The 6,602-nt window shown below is 38.8% G+C and overlaps 1 long non-coding RNA gene across 1 annotated transcript; it reads left to right on the forward strand.

Annotated features, from left to right (window-relative positions):
- The first annotated feature begins 6 nt into the window (after window positions 1-6).
- Window positions 7-4,920, forward strand: LOC108449548. Its single transcript, XR_001865734.1, has 3 exons — window positions 7-114; window positions 820-946; window positions 4,531-4,920. It is a non-coding gene; the product is annotated as an uncharacterized LOC108449548 (long non-coding RNA).
- The last annotated feature ends 1,682 nt before the right edge of the window (window positions 4,921-6,602 follow it).

Here is a 6,602-nt window from a genome sequence, read left to right on the forward strand (position 1 = left end):
GAGCTGCGCGGGCTCGGCCCGAGCCGGCCCGGCCGCGGGCAGGCAGCGAGCACAGCCCCGGACAGCACTGCCCTGTCATCTGGACACCGACAGCACTGCCCTGCCTCGCTGCTGGTAACACCCTCTATTTCTCTCTGTCCTCTCTCTCTCTCCTCTCCCCCCTTCCTTTTCCATTTTCATTTCTTTTTTTCCGTCCCTTCTAGTTCTCTTTCATTTGGGCAACTCCTTTTCCTTCTCCTTTTTGTTATCAATAAACGATATTTCAGATACAATGTTTGCCTCGTTTGGCTTAATTTACTTCCAGACCATCCATTTTTAAAATAACTCTCCGCGGTTCCCCACAGTGGAACGCGACAGCAACTTTTTGGATTACATTATTTTCCTCCCAAACAACCAAACATCCAAGAGCCTTTAACATAGTAAAGCATTTACTATTTTATCCATAATCTATCTGGCAGTCAATGAGTAGGTAATAGCATGTCTGAATGCTTTGAATACTAAACACAAAAATAGAGAAAGCCAAACTACTCTCAGGTCCATACGCAACTACTAAAGTGGAATGCTCACTCATGGTTTAAATCTGCTTTTAATTTTAGCCTTTACTTGCATTGTACAAATCCAGTCAAGTCTACAGTCACAAACTGTAAAACTGGTATAACCAAACAAACAGCCTTTTAATATGCTCAGCAAAATTCACCATTCCTGAAAAGCCTGATCTCTGGTTAAATGCAAATCTACATGTTGCCTGAGTTGTTTTTTGGTTTTGCTTTGATTTGTTCTAAATGAAACATGAATAGTTGTCTTTTATATTGCTCACAGAAAGGGAGATCCACAGGAGAGTAAACACAGCAGAATTTTTGTTAAGAGGCCTCTCAAATGCAGTGATCCCGGCAGCACACGCTCAGCCCATGGGCACAGCATCTTGGAGTTGTCCCCTGCATCAAAGGTAGGGATCCAGCTGCTTAACTGTGTATCCATTTAATATACTGTCATTAAAGACAGCCCAGGGAAGCCATTGCTAAACTTAGTGCTCACTACCCCAACACCAGTTTTTAAGCAGGACTGCAGGGCAGACGTTCAGTACTGGTTCAAACTGAAGAAAAATAATAAACAACAGACTTCATAGACATCAGGATAAATACAGTAAAATGAGGAAGAGTCAACATGGTTTTTGTAAAGAGAAGTTGTGCTTATCTACCAAAGTCCTCTGACATGTCAATAAAATGTTGGCAGCACAGATCTGTTTGATACCATCTGTCTGGATTTCCAGAAGGCACTTAAAGAGTTGCCTCCCTTGAGGCTCCCTAATCAGACATGAAGAAATGTTCAGAAGACAGGAAGAAAGGAGGTAACGTATTAGTTGCCTCTCACAGTAGGAAGAGATCACACATGGAGTCCTACGTGTCTTTGTGCCGAAGTCCACATTGCTCAACACAGATCACAAGGGATCAGAAAAGAGTGTCAAAAAAGAATGAAAATATTTGCTGATGGCACTGAATTAGTGATACAGACTATGGCTGATTGCAGACTTGCATAAAAACTTCCTACCATGTAATGACTGGGCAACAAAAATTCACTGTAGAGGAATGTAAAATTAGGACAAACATTGCTAGAAATCACTACAAAAGGAATCAAGAATATAAAATATTATTTCTTGTGTTGCATAAATACATGACGTATCCACATATTCAGCAGTGTTTATAGTTATGTGTCCATTTCAAGACAGATATAGTAGTCCTGTAAAAGATACAGATAAGTGCAACAAGTATGAATAAAGATGTGAAGTGATTACGGGACGAAGAACAATAAAATAGACTAAAGATTTTGTTGTGAAAAAAACCCATATACTAGAGAACAATAAAATCAGGAGTGGCCTGAACAAGGTGAGTAGGAAATAACTGGTTTTTTCAGCCCAAAATCTGGAAGATATCAAATGAAGCCAGAAGATGCCAGCCTCCAGACAAACAAAAGGACCTATGTCTTCATTCATCACATTATTAACCAATAGAACTTGTGTCAGGACATTGTGGATGCTAAAAATGTACCTGAATTCAAAATATGAATTTGATAAACTCATGGAAGAAAAGGACACCAAGGACTATTCAATACAAACCCACATCAAATATTTTAGGAAGTCACAGAATTATTTATCAGTAGATACCCAAAATGTATTTTGGAAAGGGCTTCTAGAGGGCCCTTGTAACCTTCTCAGGAAACTTACTTAGTAGTCATTATTGGAAACAAGGTGCAGAGCTAGATGCAACTCTGCTCTTACCTTTATTCAATTATTCAGGTTTGAATAGGAGTTATGCACTGTCAGTGTCGAGTCACTTAGCACAGGAAAAGTTCTCTGTGCTTCATCTGCAGAATGAAACTGGAATTTCTGGGCTGTGCCATCAAACTGTGCACACACAGCTGCACTTCTTGGAGAAACATCAAGCCTACTCTACACACAGAGACACAGTCTCCAATGTGTTAGGAATGTCCAGGGTTTCTAACATAGGTCAAGCCTCTCTTCACAACTGCGCGTGCTCACTGTCACTGCACAACTGTCAGATTTCCCAGGAAAAGGGCTGCTGCATACCTCCAAATCTTAGATGAATACACAGTTTCTCTATATTGTGCCAGACAAGATTTCTAAGTGAGAAATAATCTGTATTCATGAGAAAACAGAAGGATGGTAGTCCTACTTGGAATATCTTCTTTTATCTGGAGTGAATGTGGCTTCTCTGACTTGTACTACAGTTTTTATATCATTTGGTGGTTCTTACTTTCATTGTCTGCAAATGAGCAGCCTCTTTGTCTCTGCTTGGTGGTGGGACCCAAAGGTTTGCTAGACAGCTACATTTCTTTACCCTCACCATTTTTGTTGTCACAATTCACAGTCCTATAATGAGAGGTGATTGAATTCATGAGAACACCCTCAAATTTCAGTCTTTTTGTGAAAGTGATCTTCCTGGTCCATATTGCACACGTGACTGAGGCTCTCAAGTGCAGAGGTGTGGTTTTGTAGTGAAGATAGGGTCTTAATCATCTTCATTTGCCTTAGTGTTTGCTTTGCTGTTTCAACGTAGTTTTCAAAGTCCATTGACCTCCGAGTAACACAGGCTGCAAGCGTGTCTGTGAACGTCCAAACCTTTCAAATATCTGAAATTCCTGGGATATTTAATGTGTTGTATGAAACAGCTTTATCATAAATATTGTTTTTTAGTGCTATCCTGTTGTTATTCATTGCCTTGCTGACTAATGAATTATTTAGCTGAATTTCACTGATAAAACTAGTGCAATAGTCACTGCAAGCAGGTTCTGGTCACCTCTGTGTTTGAATAATTCCATTGCCAAATGCTTCCAGGCTCTGCCTCAGAAATTAGCTCAAGCTTACTGTAAGTTTATCCTTAATATTCTCGGTACAGTTAAAAAATTCTTTTTTCTTCTGTTTCTGCCTTGTATTGAATTTTAAATTTTAAAAAAAGATATTCTTGCATGTTTTTTGGTCAGCACAATACCAGCATGAGTTCTGTGGGATTTTTCTCAAATCTCCACATTTTTCCCAAAAGAACTCTTTCCTTTTCTTGCAGGACTAGTTCACTTCCTGCAGACAATTCTCCGTTTTTATTTTAAATGTCTGTAAGAATTGATAAAGTTTTCTACCAGCTATCCAGAGGATTTTTTCTTTAAAATATTATATAGTTTCCCTCTGTATCTGAGGATTATTTGTAGATTATGCTAAGTGTATTTTGCTGTTGTTTCTCTTTGGTCCTACATCTTATACTCTCAAACAGAGTAAGTGAGACCTGTTTGACAAAATGTAATGTAAGCCTCCAGTTTTACATTCAATTACAAGCTATATTTTCCCATCTTTTTTCTCACAGAAAAAGGTTTTGTCACAGAAAAGTTGGCAGCAGATACCAAACCTTCCTTAAGAGTATCTTCTAGGAATTGTTTATACAATTCACAGCTCCAGAGCTTGTCCAGATGGTTTTCCTTTCTGTCCTATCATTGTGTTTCACTTCAAAGCTCTAGTAGACATGTTATGATTTTCATGTGTCTCACAACAAAATATGGAATGTTTTCTTACTGCTACTAACGTGACTTTCACCTGGGGGGTGGGCAGAGCTGATGCTTTTGACTGTTTCTGAAAGACCACAGATAAACTTTCTGACATCTAGGGAAAATGTGAAATAATTCCTTCTCTGCTTCAGCATAATTGTGCTCCCTCAGTTGTGTTCTCCACTTGCTCCATTCCTGCCACAAGGCTACTCCAAGGGCTGCTGGTGAAGGAGCTTAGAAACCTTTTTCACACATGTTAAGGAATTATCAGACTTTCCAGCTCACACTCTGCTTGTAGTAGTCAGCTCAGCAGAAGCAGTGAATCACCAAAAAGCTGGAGCCTCCATTGATTTTGACTGCTTGGCTTTTCTAAAGGGAAATATATACAGATGTAGATATTTATTATAGATTCCTCTCACTTTATCTCCTAAAAGATTAAGCAGTTCATCAATCATGAACAGCCCACTTTATATTTTACAGAGTCACATTTCGAGCTGAAAAATGGCCTGAATGACAGCACATGTTGATTGCAAGCACCCCCAGCAGCAGCTGCAATCCAGCTTCCATGGGAGATTCTTCTGCAGCCAACACCAGGACAGGGGACAGTGTGGGAGCAGATGTTTGTGGCCCTGTGTCCTGTGCAGGGTTTCTGCCAGAGGAGATCAGCCCTTGTTGTCTCACCAGCTCTGTGAGGAGGAATGGGGGTAGCCAGCATGAACACTCATTTGGATCCACCATAGGAAAAGGGGTACAGGGAATTACTGATAGTGTTGCTGGAGTGTAGCTGGCCCTGGCTTTGGCTGTTGTTTATTTAGAGCATACTGAGAGCTGCTGAATTCTGAATCTCCTCTTTGTGGCACAGCCACAAGAAGTGTAGGCTTAAGACTTAAGCTTAAGAATATTAATATTAGGGGATTCTGATGTGCATTTTTATTCTGTCATTACAAATAATTTGCAAAGGCAGGAACAAAATCAATCTCATAAATATCATAATCCATCTTGGCAGAAAATGCACAGAGAGACATTAATATTTTAAAATACTTCCAGCTTCTGCATGAAAAACTGTGAAGCATCTGTCTCAAAAAAAAAAAAAAAGAGGGGTTTTAAATAGTTTTCTGAAGGTCAGGTAATTTTTTACATATTATTACCTCATAATTCAGTTGGATGCAGATTATGGCCTATGAACATCATATACTTGATCTTCTCCCTCCTTTATTGACATTTTTGTGCACATTGCTCATCACACACTTCTCTAATGCAAACTTCTTAATTTTGACCTAACAGTGTTCTCAATTGCTTTTCTCAGAAGAACCTATCTTTCAGCAACATTTATGTCAAAATATTTTCAACTATTATTTTGTTGCCACCTTTTTATTTTATCATTCACAATGGCTTATGGTAGGTGATTACTAAATGTAGATTTCTACTCACTAATGCTTTAATTTCTACTGAACTTGAATAAAAATTTTCATGACTCAAGCCTTAAAAAGCCAGATGTTTAAAAAAAATCTTTCTGCATTTTAAAACAACTGTTTATTGATGGAGAGAGCATTTTTAAGTTAATTTTGCTATCAGGACAAAGAGTTCAACAAAACTGGAATTCTTCCAACAATACCAGTTGAAATAGGAAAAAATCATAAGGGTTAGAAATTGAGTGTAAAAGGTATAGGTCTGATGAATGAACCCGATATATTAATGAGCATCCAACTACTAGCAACATACATTAAAACCCTTCCCCATTTCCTTGTCCCTTCAAATGCAGCAGGTGGGCAGTTTATAGGTAATGGTCTCTCACCATGATGGTAGGTTAATGATTACTCAGTAAAAGTCACTAAAAGGCTTAACATTAAAAATTTGTCTGGTTTTACACCACTTTTTTTTTTCCTTTTTTTTTTTTCCTGGTAATTTGTGTACACAGAGGTCAAAGAGTGAATTTCAATAAACTTGTGTTTCTTTCCAAAATTTCAACAAAAAAAGTATTGCAACATTTTCTGATCACAGCAGGTCAGGTCACAGTCCATCTGGGTCCACAACCCCCTGTAATCTGTCTCTACAGTGGCCAGTAGTGGATGTTAAGGGAATGAATGCAAGAAGACAAGACAGATCCATAGCCAGGTCATGCACAGGCACTGGCACTCTGCAGCTAAGGAGATCCCTAACAGGAGTTGACATCCTGTGCTACAGTTACCAAACAGTATCTGTGCATGTATCAGCTCCTTGACACGATACATTTCAAGTTCAAAACATTCTGTGGTATCAAGTTCTGTAACATAAATATATGTTACCTGGAAAAGTACATCCCTTTGTTCATTTCAAATCTGTTGCTCAACAGGATTTCGTTTGAATCTTCCTAAATCCTTGTATCACAGAAAATGATGGCTAACACCCATTGTATTCACAAGTTCAGTGTTCTCTCTCAAATCCCTCCTTAAATTTTCTTCTGCTAGCCAGTCAGTTCAAAACTATTTTGGGTTTCTTCATACAGGAGCTATTACAGCTGCTCAACGTTTGAAATTTTCAGCTGTCATCTTTAAAGCAGACCACCCTGAATA

The sequence above is a fragment of the Corvus brachyrhynchos genome, unplaced genomic scaffold, assembly GCF_000691975.1.
Source record: "Corvus brachyrhynchos isolate BGI_N302 unplaced genomic scaffold, ASM69197v1 scaffold239, whole genome shotgun sequence".
Lineage (NCBI taxonomy): Eukaryota > Metazoa > Chordata > Aves > Passeriformes > Corvidae > Corvus > Corvus brachyrhynchos.